The 14,051-nt window shown below is 37.7% G+C and overlaps 1 pseudogene; it reads right to left on the bottom strand.

The window, feature by feature from the left end:
• Positions 1-552: 552 nt before the first annotated feature.
• LOC132284138 (small nucleolar RNA R71) lies at positions 553-651 on the bottom strand (annotated as a pseudogene).
• Between the last annotated feature and the right edge of the window lie 13,400 nt (positions 652-14,051).

The raw sequence follows: 14,051 nt of genomic DNA, 5'->3' as shown, positions 1-14,051 counted from the left end.
TTGGTCACATCGACCAACAAGGTATCCTCCACCCTAATGTGCATTAGGCATGCTAAGGCCCTTCATTCCACAACAATAAGGCCATGTTCCATTGGGAATGCCTCGACCAATTTTTGTTCCACCTCCACCTCTTGTTGCTGAAGTTAATCATGGGGCTTATGTTGAGCCACCAATTGCGAATCCTCCTCTTGCTTTAAGAGATCGTTATGTACCAAATAAGTATAATGCACCAACACGCATTCAATTACCCCCTTTTAGAGCACATCATTATGAGATTAAACTGTAAATAATCCAAATGCTTCCTAACTATCATGGACTTCCAAGTGAAGAACCTTACAAGTATTTGGATGAGTTTCTTGAAGTATGTTCCACCGTGAAATACACGGACATGCCGAAAGAAGTTTTGCGATTAAAACTCTTCCCTTTCACCCTTAAAGATAAGGCAAAAAATTGGTTCAACAATCTTAGACCTTTTTTGATAACTTCTTGGCTAGAAATGCAACAAGAGTTCTTGAAAAAGTATTATCCAGTTTCAATGACCAATGCAATGAGAACCTCAATTTGAGATTTTTCTCAAGGGGATGGGGAGATGTTTCATGAGGCATGGGAAAGATTTAATGACTTGCTTAGGAAGTGTCCACACCATGACATTCCTAAGTGGCAATTGTTCAATACTTCTTTAAAAGTTTGCCGGATAATCACAAGGGTATGGTTGATGCATCCATGGGTGGTTCTTACCTTGATAAGCATGAAAATGATGTTTGGCAACTATATGAGAGCATGAGTAAAAATTCAATGCATCGATCTTTGTCATCTAAAAATGGTAGAAATCTAGGTAGAAGGAAGAATGTCGGCTTGTATCAAGTTGACAATTCTAATAACATAGCCGCCGAAGTGAAGTCTTTATCTCAAAGGTTTGATCAATTTTTGATCAACCAAAATTCAGTGAATCAAGTGTCTTCCTCCCCTAACCATTCTCATCATCCATCTAATGAATCATGCATAACTTGTTCTAGTGTTTTACATTATACTTCCAGTTGTCTTGATGGACATGTGCAAAGTGAACACCATGAACAAGTGAATGCCGTAATTGTCAACCAAGGGAATAATCCCTATGGCACTTATTATAATTTCGGGTGAAGGAACCATCCGAACTTCTTTTGGAAAAGCCAAGGGGAAGGCTCAAACCCTCCCCAAAGTGGTTTTCAAGGAAAGTATGTTCCGCCCCAATGCAAGGCCAAGGTTCCCAAGGTTATAGATCATCACATGGAAACCAATTTTCTAAATCTCATTTTCCAAACCAATCTTCATATTCTTAAGGGAATTCAAGGAGTCCCATATTTGAGGAAAACGTTTTGACCGCTTTGGGTACTTTAGAGGCAAATACCTAATTATTTTATTCTCATTCCCAATCCATTCCGAACCTAGAAACCAAAGTTGGGCAAATAACTAGTACCTTGAATTCTAGGGAAAAGGGGTAGATGCCTTTGAATCCACCACCCAAGCAACAATTTGTTGTGGAGACCAATTCCTCCTCCGAAGGTCCCACAATTGAGCATGTCAATGCAGTGACCACTTTGAGAAGTGGAAGAGTGGTTGACAATTAAGTAGGTGTTTCCAATGAAGAGAGTGAACCAGTGCAACCAAAAGTTGACACCTGTCCCATCTTACATCATTGTTGAAAATGCTTCAAAAAATGATTTTGAAAAAGTTTTTGAGCCCAAGGCTCCATTTCTGGATGCTTTGAAAGCGTCTACCTCTCTTAAAGAGCAACAAGACAAATTTAATGAAATCATTGAAGTGTTTAGGTAAGTGAAGATCAATCTTCCTCTCTTAGATGCAATTAGACAAATTTCGGCCTATACCAAAATTTTGAAAGATTTTTGCACTCTAAAGAGGAAGAACAAGAGCCAAGCACCAAAAAGAGTTATTTTGACCAAGCAAGTAAGCTCCATTTTGTAACACAACACTCTCCTAAAATTTAAAGACCCCGGCTCACCTACTACTTCTTGCATCATTGGTGACCATGTCATTAACCGGGCTCTTCTTGATTTAGGAGCAAGTGTGAACCTTCTTCCATATTCGGTATATGTTGAATTGGGCTTAGGTGACTTAAAACCAACATCGATAGTTTTGCAACAGGCAGACCGATCCATTAAAAAGCTCAGGGTATAATTAAGGATGTTTTGATCAAAATTGATAAGTTCTTATTTTCAGTCGATTTTGTTGTCATTGACACGGAACCGGTCGCCAATCCCAAGAGCCAAATTCCCGTTATCCTTGGCCGTCCTTTCTTAGCAACCGCTAATGCTAACATTAATTGTAGGATGGGGATAATAAAAATTTCATTTGGCCACATGAAGGTGAAGTTGAACATTTTTAATCCAACCCCAAGATTAATTGACAAACATGGAGAAGTGTGTGTTGTTGAGAAATGTATTGAAAATGAATTTACCAAAACTGAATCTTTGTGTGATGTTGAAACTTCCAATGGTTTGCTTTCCAAAAAGACTTTAAGGAAAAATGCTTTTAAATTAAGTGTTGCAAGGGTATGGAAGCCCAAAAATTGCTTTGATCAAGGACTGTCAATTCCTTTTGAATCAAATCCAACAAGTTCCTTAGGGAAGAGTTTGTTGGGTAGGGTGCAAAATTCCACTCACCCCGTTAAGGAGGGGATACATAACAAGATTTTTGACTTAGGCTAAAAGAGCCTAACGTCTTGCTAGAGACGTTAAACACTAGTGATTCGTAGGGTTTACAACCCTATTCCTCCCTCATTTCTATTTTACTTTCATTTCTTGCGTCGTCTAGATATATATTCTTAGATCATATATATTGTTTGAGACTTTGATTGGGAATGCATGCGCTTTTATCTTCAAATTAGGCATTTAGTGCCTGTTCGATCGATTACAAAATAAGTTCGATCGATCGAACACCATCTCTGCATACAATCATCTCTCTCATCCATCGTGCAAAAATTCTCTTTCATTTCTTTGTGTATCGTGCGAACATTCTCTCAGATTGATCCAAGAATTCCTCGATCGATCCAGTTTTCCCTTGGATTGATCTCAGTTCTATACTTAGAAAAAAAATTTTAACTCTGAAAAATCACTCCTTTGTGTATCATTCAAAGATTTCTGCAGGTTTTCACCTGTTGGATTGTTCGAGTTTCGATCGATCAATCTTTGATCGATCTATGTGCTCCATTTGACTTTGACTCTTTGAATTTCAAATTTAATTTAAAAAAAATCCAAAAAGATTTCGAATTTTCAAAAATTGAAAAATTTTCAAAAATATTTTGTTATTTTGCAGGTTCGATCGATCTGAGTACGTTCATAATCGATCTGTGTTCAATCGATCTGATCACCCATGTGATCGATCGAACATGTCGGGGACAACTTTTAAAAACAGACCCAAGGGTCATTTGGATCGATTTCAACATCGATCCAACTTCTCTCCCGACACTGTTCTTCATCTTCCCCATCTCCGGCGACCTTCCAAGCTTCACTCTTCATCTCAGATCGATCTCCTCTCATCTCATCTCTTTCGCTCCACTTCTCTCCTCTATTTTTGGTAATTTTTTAGTTTTCTTTTTTATTTTTCGATTTGTTTCACGTTATTTCATCTTGCCATGCATTGATTAGAGTTTTCCATGTTGATTTGTTGCCATTTTTGAAGCTTCCAAGCATGTGTCTATATATGTATATATATGTATATATCATTTGTTTCCGAATTTGATTTTGGGGGTCATGTGCCGATTTAAGTGACCATTCTTACTTTGTTGAGGTGTATACGGGGTCACGAGAACATTTAGATACCCCTGTGTTGTCCACGTCACAGATCAGTGATTGTTCATATTTTTCCACAGGTTCGATTGATCACACCAGTACCATGATCGATTTTGGGGGTCATATGCCGATTTAAGTGACCATTCTTACTTTGTTGAGGTGTATACGGGGTCACGAGAACATTTAGATACCCCTGTGTTGTCCACGTCACAGATCAGTGACTGTTCATATTTTTCCACAGGTTCGATTGATCACACCAGTACCATGATCGATCATGGTACGATCGATCCAACTAATGTCATGATCGATCCAACTTGGATCGATCCCCTCTTTTTTATGATCGATCGAACTTCCCTATTTTTGCATAGTGATGCCCCTGCACCCTCATTTGTGTTCATGCTATTATATTATTGCCCAATGCCTGTGTTTTCCACATTGGATGCATTCCATACTTATCATGTCTAGTATGTTTCACATATTTGAACATTCACTGTCTATACTTTGCTGCATATCACTTGCACAGATTCATGTATTTTATTCTGAGTTGTCTATCTTCATCTGACAAACATATTTCTATCTGTTATGCTTTCATTTCTATTTCCTGTTACTAACTATATTTGCAAGTGTTTCTTTCTTTTTGCAGGCCATGACTCGGTACAAGACCACGGCCCACCGGACATAAGACCGCAGGGTCCGACAGCGATTTGAGGAGCTAGCTCCAGCTCAGTTCGAGCGCTCCTCCTCCTCTACATCTGCCTCTACATCTTCCTTAGCTCAGGAGGCTGAGCACACGCCACCTCCTTCACCACCACCAGCACTACCCGGCATGGTCCATGACAGGGTTGAGCACAGATATTCGTGCCTTTCAGTGACGCACGAGTCAGTCTTTGATAAGACATTCTTTGCCCAGTCGGCCACAATCAAGTGAGCCTATGATGAGATTTTTCGGCACAAAATTTCTCTATCTTGGCCCAGTGGCCAATCCAGTTTACCCGAGGCTCATCTGGTTGTTTTACCAGAACCTTCGGTTGGCCCCGAGTAACCTGGCAGAGTTGCAGACCACTATTGATGGGCATCTTACCCACATTACCATTGAGACTTTGGCGACAACTTCCTAGTGCCCACATGTCTGCCCTCCAGGCATCGACTACCCTATCCTCTAGAGGCCCTCAGATGCAGACATAGCCACAGCTCTTAATGGCCTTGCTAGTACCGACAACACATTTGCCACTAGGACTTACATGCCCAACTGCCTATAGTTTTTTGATTTAGTTTTATACCGAAATGTTTTTATGGCGGGGCACAAGATTCAGCGGCGGTCAAACTTTTTGGCAGCCTTATATGCTTTCTACGCAAGCCACTAGTTCTCAATCTCAGCACTCTATTGGAGTGTTATGATGAAGCTTTACACGGACTACATCAGCAAGACCCGGCCCAAGCGGGCCAAGTTCCTCCCTTTTGCGCACTTAATTACTCAGATTATCTGGGACCAACATTATCCTTTTCACCCAGAGGAGCATCCAGAGGTTGGGGCTTGCTACTATGGTAAAAAGACTGGAATAAGAGCTACAATGCTCTTATTAAGAGTCTTGAGGAGGAGGCAGTCTTGGCAGCCGAGGAGGCAGAGGAGGAGGCAGCAGTAGCAGCAATCGAGGATCCGGCAGATGCACCGGCGGCTGCGGGCGCATTCATGGATATTGACTTGGAGCTGGAGCCTCCAGCAGAGTCACCACATCACTCTCCAGAGGGGTCACAACTTTATTCTCAGGAGCCGAGTCAGGATGGATATCAGTTTCCCGATCCCGCCATTCCTGATGCTCCAGCTTAGACACCCAGCTTGGGGGAGTGTATCCAGACACTAGAGGATGTGGTCGTCTCCCTTCGAGCAGATGTGGCCTCTCTCAGCATCGATACGACTACTCTCCGCATGGATGTGCTGACTGCGATATAGAGTATAAACCTGAGATATCCGGGGTTTACGCCCTCCTAGACCGACCTTATCTGCCTGATCTCTATCTCTTTGTCTCATTATCATATATGACTATTTTTTAGCCTGATAGTGTGATACTATTATACCATTTTTGCGGCCAGTCTGTTGGCCAGATACTCTGATGTACTTTATACTATTTTTATTTTTCTTTTTTATTCATGCTATTTTGGATGTCTCGCTTTTATATTGATATATCTATTGATGCTTGACTCCATTACCAAGTACATCCCAGTGACTTCAGTGAGAGAGTGCTGCCCAAAATTTTCAGGACCACCCTTATTCCTCCTTCTCTTTATTTCATTTCCTATCCCACTTACACTTGCATGCCCACCACGCACCATTATTATCCCATTTGTTATTTGATGAGGTTTTATCCCAGTGCTATCTTTTCAGGACCACAGTTAATCCCAAGTTTGGTGGGGTTATACCACCCACTTCAGATACTTGTGTCCCGACCACTAATCGCCATAGTTGCACTGATATACTCTTTCCTCTTTCTTTTGTTCTCTTTCCACATTGAGGACACTGTGCCATTTAAGTTAATGTGTGTTATTTGTAGTATTTGCATTCAATTTAACATTTTAAGCATGACTTGTGTATTTGAGGGATTTTCTATGATTGGTCCATGACTAGCTATGATTTTGATCTTTTGAGGACTTTATTGCTTAAAATTTAAAAATTACTTGACTTGAGAGTCCAATACTCCTTGTATGCCTTGTGGATGTCATTTAGGAGTGAATTTTTTGAAAGATTAATATCTTGCTTGCATTTGTGGTCCACATCATCTTGATTTTGTGATTATTTTAAGATTCACTTTAGGATTCTACACTAGCAGAGGCGCACACTAGCATTCATTTGTGGGGTACATGCTTTGTTGATTATTGATTTGGTTATATCCCAATTGAGCTAGTAGTGCATTGAAAGTTTTCATTCTTGATAAAGGTGGATAACAATCCCTTTTCAGTAAGTAGCCGGGATTCTAGCCTCATTAAGCACTGAATTTCTCGCGTTGAAAGGTGGAGGGCCCAAACTCTAGGTTAATAACTTGATAAAAAAAAAAAAAAAAAAAAGTTGTTGCAAAAGTAAATAAAAAAGTGAGGACTTCTCTCAAAAGGTGAGAAGTAGGAAATGATTAGATGGAGGTTTTTTTTGACTTGTAGCCTAGTTGATTTGAGCTTGTAAGTCCTTAGGGGTGTTTAAACACTTAATGCCCTAAAGTCGTTCGGTTTGGGAGTCATTGACCTAACGTTTGACCTCATGGATCGCTAGAAAGCTTAATAGATCAACACATTGCACTATGCTTCCATCTTTGATCCTTAGGGATAAAAAAAAAAAAAAAAAAAAATCGAGTGAAAAAAATAAGCGCACCTAGATTAATAAAGCTTTAATAAAAGGTCCACTCTTTGTCTTGATGATCGGTACTAGATTTGTGTGCTAGTTTGAGGGTAAGGATGTGATCATTTCTTTAGTTGGCTTAGATATCAACATATTTGATGCTGGTTCACTTAAAAAGGATTCTAGAGTTGTTTTGATTTGCATGATCATTGTCTTGATTTGTGGAGGACCATATTTGCTTGCTTGATGTTAAAATTTTGTGAGATTGCTTAGAAATGATTGAAAAATTGCATACTTAAGGTAGTTTTCTCCCAATGCTTGTTTGGAATATTGGTGCCTTTTTAGAGAGAATGAGCTTAATGTTTGTGGGTATCATTTCTGGAAACCCTCACGAGACTTCACTCATCCACTAGGGGTAACCTAGGGGTTTACAAGGCTTGTTGCATATGCTAAATGCAATCGTGTTCCCTACGAAAATGGCGTTATCCATTTATTGCTTTCTAGTTCATAGTTGTTTAGTTGATCATTTCTTTATTTCCCTTGTAGTTCATTGTTAGGGACTAGCAATATTTAAGTTTGGGGGTGTGATAAGTGCTGAAAAGTTCACATTTAAACCCCTTAAGCTTGAACATTCTAGGACCTTATTCTATCTTATTTTTCTGTTTTAGTCTAATTTCATGTTATTTCTCTTTTTAGGCACTTATCCCCAAACTAAGTCAATTTAGCTGAATTAGAGCATAAACGATGCAATCTCAAACTTAGTGGAAGAAATGAGCAAAGTGGAGGCAAAGTGGTATAAAACAGTATTCTTCGATCGATCGAACTCAATCTCCGATCGATCACACAGTAATCATTCCAACCATGCCAAGATGGATTGAACCTTTTGTCCTTATCCTCAGCAAAATATCTTCTTCGATCGATCCAACATTTTTTTCGATCGATCGAACCCTTTTTGATCTTATCCTCACCTACCACTTTTGTCCTTTTCCCAAAATATCCCAAAAATATCTCAGCTTTGTCTTTATTCCAAAAAGGCGCCGCCTTAGTTCGATCGATCCAAGCAACCTCGTGATCGATCGAATTGCCTCAAGTTGCGTAAAAAGTTAATTTCAAGCCAAATTAAAAGTAAGCTCGTGGTGCAATCATTTGGAGGTCCTAGTGCATGTGGATTGACCTTAGGTGTGACCTTTGAGCTACGTATATAAGGATCTTGGCTATTTGTTGAATAAAAGAGGTTGGTTAGTGAGAGAGACTTGGCTAGAGATTAGAGAGAGAAATACACAAATTGGGAAAGTTCTTCCTCTCATATTAGGTTTTTACCAAGGAGGAAGATGAGCTCTACCATGGAGATAGTCCTTGAGGGTTGGATAACAACATTAATGAGCGGCTAAACCATCTCTTGGGGCTAGAGATTGCCGTAAGCATGCCTCCTAGACTTTGATGTTTTGTAATTAATGGGGATTAGTGTTGTATTTCTTGTCTTGACTTTTGATATATATAAATCTTGTTTGTACAATGATTTATGTATTTTAATACTTCCAATTGATCATTTAATATTATTCATATGTTTATGTATGGTAGAATGGATGTTCATGCGTTTATCTCTAGATTTTGTGACATTGATGCATGTCTATGTGTGTTGATATTATGAATCTAGTGATGGTCAAGGCATGGTGCTTAAATGGAATACCCTTGCAGTTAATTTGATGGTTCATACTTATTTCTTAATGGATTGTATAATACCCCTGATTTTCAAAAGGATATAAATGGGGGGGGGGGGGGGGGGTATCACAGATTGTGCCACAATCTTAGTTTAATTAGTTTAGTTTTCATGTCACTAGCTTAATTGTAGTATAGTCGCCTTACTTTCTTAGATAGGTGGACAATCCATTCTTGTTATTTGATGTTCCATACTTATAAATGCAAGTAGTATATTTCTCTAATTTGTTGAGTGTGCATTGATTGTGGGCTTATGGAAGGATTAATGGCTTAATTTGATATGTTGTGCTATTCACTAGATTAGCTAAACAATGTATGCTTACTTGGCTATCCGTACTAATATTTCAATCAATGGCACACATTTTCATTTACAACATATAATCACCCTAATCCTTCAAATATTGAATGTCTAGGAAGGTAATGCTTAGTGGTGAACTCTATGACCCAAGACTCCCCTCTCTTATTCTTTACACCTTATTTACTTTAGTTGTTTCACATTGCTTCTATTTAGCTTAAATTGTAGTTTAATCCAACCAATAAAACATCTTTGGTCATTCGACCTACTAATCCGACCAGGATTTCCAAGCAAAAATACACTCCATATCCCTTGGGAGGATCCCTACTCATTCTAGCTACATTTATAGTTAGTAGTAGTAGTGTCATTCTATAAATTTAAACTTGGCCACACTACACCTTTTATTGCAACTGGTGCTTGACACCCACCACTAGTGGAGGCATTTGTTGGCTGAGGCCAATAACCAAGGTTTTTCCCTATTGATAGGGTTTCCTTGTATATCTTATGCCCATTTGATTTGCTTGATTACACTGGTTTTACCTTCCATGTTATGTATGTTTGTTCTCAAGTGAAAAAGGGAGAAAGTACCTAGGACCAATTCAACCCCCCTTTCTTGGTCTAACAAAAATGACCAAAAATCTAATCATGTGGTCTTTAGTCATGGTCTTGGTCAACTCGTGGGTCCCACTTTGATCCACAAATTGTCTAAAACGGCCTTTCATGCTATAATTACTACAAGTTTGTGACAATGGTGCACTTAAACATGCGTACACATAGATATGCATCAAATAATAATTATGAAATGCACCTTTACTCAAAAAGATTACACGAGCAAGAAAATTCGGGTATGGGGCCCACACGGAACCTGCCGGCCCGAAAATCCAAAAAATGTTAAAATGATTAGAAATATATTTCTAAGAGTTCTAAACTCAAATAAATGCTCTAAATAACTCCGGGCCACACGGCATGCTAAACGGTGCAAAAAGATGAAAAATAAAAAAATATAGAAAAATATCTAATGTCACAATATCATTCTAACATAAAAGTCATTTCTCTGGAAAAATTAGAATCGATTGAAAAATAGTGATGCCAACAAAAAGTATAGTATATGTATTAAATACACATCCAATATATTCTTAACTAGAATGTGAAAAAATAAATGATATATTTGCATACAAAAAAAAAATAATAAAGAAAAGAAAAGAAAAATAAAGAAAGAAATGAAATTAAAGATATGCTTGTCATGTTTTAATGGCTATTAACATAACAAACATCAGTTAATTTATATTTAGTGTGATAATTGATATAACATTAGCATAACTACAAAAACAGACTACCATGTGTACAGTATATTAGTAAATAGATAAAGCACACCAATAGATTAGCAATTAACCGCAAGGAAAAATAAAAAAAATTAAAAGTAAAAAAAAAATGTGGAAGGAATACGTTGTAGAAGATGGTCGGGGATGGTAATCTTCATGCATCATTAAATGTCTTGAACTTCCTGTGAAGCCAATTCATCTTTAGCAATATAACCAAGTAGATCTAGTTTTTCATGTCATCAAGAAGCTGAAAATAAGTATGTCTCCATTTCCTTTTGAGGATAAGAGTACCACAAACAACCCAAAATCCAACCAAAAATCCTCTACCCATGCCAATATAAAACCATACCATTTCATACTATTCTTCCTCTTTCGTCACACATTCACCTTGAGATTCTCCCTCTCTTGTGCAATTGTCATTGAGAGGGGCTCTACAAAGTTCAGCATTGCCAATATAGCTAGTTGCATCAAAACTTTGAAGTTGGGTGCTTAAAGGAATTCTTCCAAATAAGTTGTTATATGACAAGTCCAAGTAATTTAGAAATTTTAAATTCGACATGCTTTGTGGAATTACACTCGAAAGATGGTTTCTTGAGAGATCAAGGGATTCTAACATTGCTATGCCTCCAATACATGCTAAAATGGGACCATACAATGAATTCACATGAAGTGAGAGAGATTTAAGATGTTTTAATTGCCCAAGATCGTATGTGATTTGACATGTGATTAGATTGTAGCTTAGATTGAGAACACGAAGGCTTGAGAGGTTCCCAAGCTCATGAGGAATCAGCCCTTCGATTCTGCAGTTGGATAAATGTAGTTGTGAAAGGGAAAAAAGCTTGCTAATGGATTGATGCCAAGTAGCTACCTTGTGAAGGCTGATCGAACTCATGCCAAGGTGTTTCAAAGAATGAAGAGGAATAACCTTACTAAGGTTATCAATATAAAGTTGATAATTAAGGCTTAGATCGAAAACATGATGGCTCAAGAGGTTGCCAAGATGATAAGGAATTAACCCCTCAAAACGAGCAATAAAGAGGTTGAGATATGCCAAACTTGGCATACAACCAAAGAAACTTCGAATAGTAGCACCACTGAAATTGTTTCCGCTCAAGTCCAAGTAACTAAGATATTCTAATTCCACCGAAGAGGGACTAATCTTCCTACCCAACTTATAAGATTCATACTCAACATCAAAGTAGTTATATGGATTGCAGAGGCAGAGCTCAATGACTTGACCAGTAACATTGTTGCAGCGGACTCTAATCTAAGTACAACAGCCTTCTTGGACACCAGACCAAGAGGATAGCCTGTTTGATGGATCCCAAGTGAGACCTGATGAGCACTGAAAAATGCCCATTTAAACCCCTTAAGCTTGAGTATTCTAGGACCTTTATCTATCTTATTTTCCCATTTTAGACTAATTTCATGTTATTTCCCTTTTTAGGTCAATAAAGTTAAAACAAGCTAAAAAATGGCTTCTTAAGGCCTTTTTGGAGTTAAATTAAGCCTCGGTAAGAATTTGGAGTAAAAGGAGGCTGATGCTGAAAAACTGCCAAGTTTGATAGATCGAACTTATTTCTGATCGATCGAAGAAAAGTGAGATCGATCGAACTCCGATCGATCGAAGAAAAGTATGATCGATCGAACTGTTCACGAAAGTTATTAAAAAGCATATATGAATCTCATTTCGAACCAACTCGGGCAGAGCTTCAAAGAAGAGATTCTACGGCCGAGTTCTCACCTTTTTAGGCTTTTAAAGCCTTGTATATAAAAGGGATTCAACCATTATTGTTGAGAGATCCATACTTTTACATTGTACTTTCTATATTTTCATTACTTTCTCTCTCTAGAAAGTTAGAGATTAGGGTCAGAAGAAAAGAGGGAAGTGGAGGCACATCTCAAGAACCCATCTCTAGATCCACAGACTCTCTCTCTCTAAAGCTTCAAAGAAGAAGAAGAAGAAGATGGAGCCATGTTTGGAGCTTACCTTTGAGGGTTTTATGACCAAATCTACCTCCTCCATGATTGGCTAGATCTACACTTAGGGCTTGGATGAGCCCTAACTCTTGTGTAATCTAAACCCTTGTATTTCTATTTTTGGGGATTTATATATATTATTGTGATTAGTGTTCTAGCCTTATGAATTTAATGAATCTTGGTATATTTCTATGATTTCTATGGTTTAATTCTTCCTATTAATTCTCTACTTTATTTACATGTCTATGTGTGATTAAATTGGGAATTATGTCTTACATGATTCATATGGATTAATTCTTTCTATTGATTCTCTATTTGATTACATGTTGTCTTATGTGTGATTATTTAGGAATTGATCTCTACACTAGATTCTCTATGTTGGTTGCATGTCTATGTGTGATTAATTAAGGATTTAGTGATGGCTAAACATAGTTTTTATTAGATGGGTTTATCAATTAATTTGATGGATTATACTTATGATTGATGGGTTGTTCTACAATTTAATTTATGCTTGTAGGTAGGTAGACAATCTTTACTTGTTTTGATATTCCATGGCTTATTATTACAAATTGCATGATTCTCTAGATTGATGTGTGCTACAATTGTGACTAGTTTGATGAGTCATGCTTAGAATTGATGGGTTGTGCTACACTTAGTTTATTTGTTGGTTAGGTAGACAACTCATACATGAATTTGATGGTCCATGCTTAATATTGCAATTGGTAGTCGCATTTTTTTCACAATAATGTATTCCCCATTAATGGAAAACAAGTGGTTAATTACATGAGCTTAGTGGTGATTCCAACACCCTAAGACCTCTTTTCATATCTGTTAAATACATATCTCTCACTAATTTACTTTAATTGTATTTTAATTTAATTGCATCATAGTTTAATCAATCAATCTCTCTCCTTAGCGATCTTGTGATCCGCTAGAGTCGAAGTTAAATTCCAACACGTATAATCTCTGTGGACGATCCCTACTCACTATACTTCATTAGTTGTAGTAGTGGTTTTATAAATGTAAATTTGACTAGAAAGGTTCTTAAAACTACAATCTTATTTTAACCTTGCGAAGCGACCTCTCGCATTAAAAAGTCTCGTTTTCTTAAACACTTGGGAAGGGGCTCGTCAAATTTTGGCGTCGTTGCCGGGGATTAACGATTTTGTTTGAATTAAACTAGACAATAGTGTTCCTTTGATTGCTTCTATTTTTATTTTATTTTCTATTGTATATTCTTTTCTCTTGTTCTCATTATTATTTGTCAATTAGGTACTTGACCACAAGAAAGGGAAACTCTGGATCTTAAAGCAATCATTGGAGCTTAAAACTAGCATTGGAGTTTGAAGTTGCTTAAGGACCTTTGTGAGCATTTCTTGAAAATCTTGAAGTTTAATTGTTTCACTTCTTTGCATGCTTGTGATAGCCCTTGTTGAGGTTCATTATATTGTTTAAATATTTGTCCAAGCATCGGCCCGTGTGGAGGCAATTATTTGATCCAAGTTTGGGGGAAAATTACTTCCCCTCACCTTATGTCCCTCCACCATATTTTGATCCTTATGAGATTGAGTCCAATTCATTTCAACATGCATCATATTATTATGGACTTGATCACTCTTTTG

Source organism: Cornus florida, unplaced genomic scaffold, assembly GCF_030987335.1.
Source record: "Cornus florida cultivar Cherokee Brave unplaced genomic scaffold, ASM3098733v1 CherokeeBrave_3.0.0_Hap2_Chr01, whole genome shotgun sequence".
NCBI lineage: Eukaryota > Viridiplantae > Streptophyta > Magnoliopsida > Cornales > Cornaceae > Cornus > Cornus florida.
This window is presented reverse-complemented; position numbering and strand designations above follow the sequence as displayed.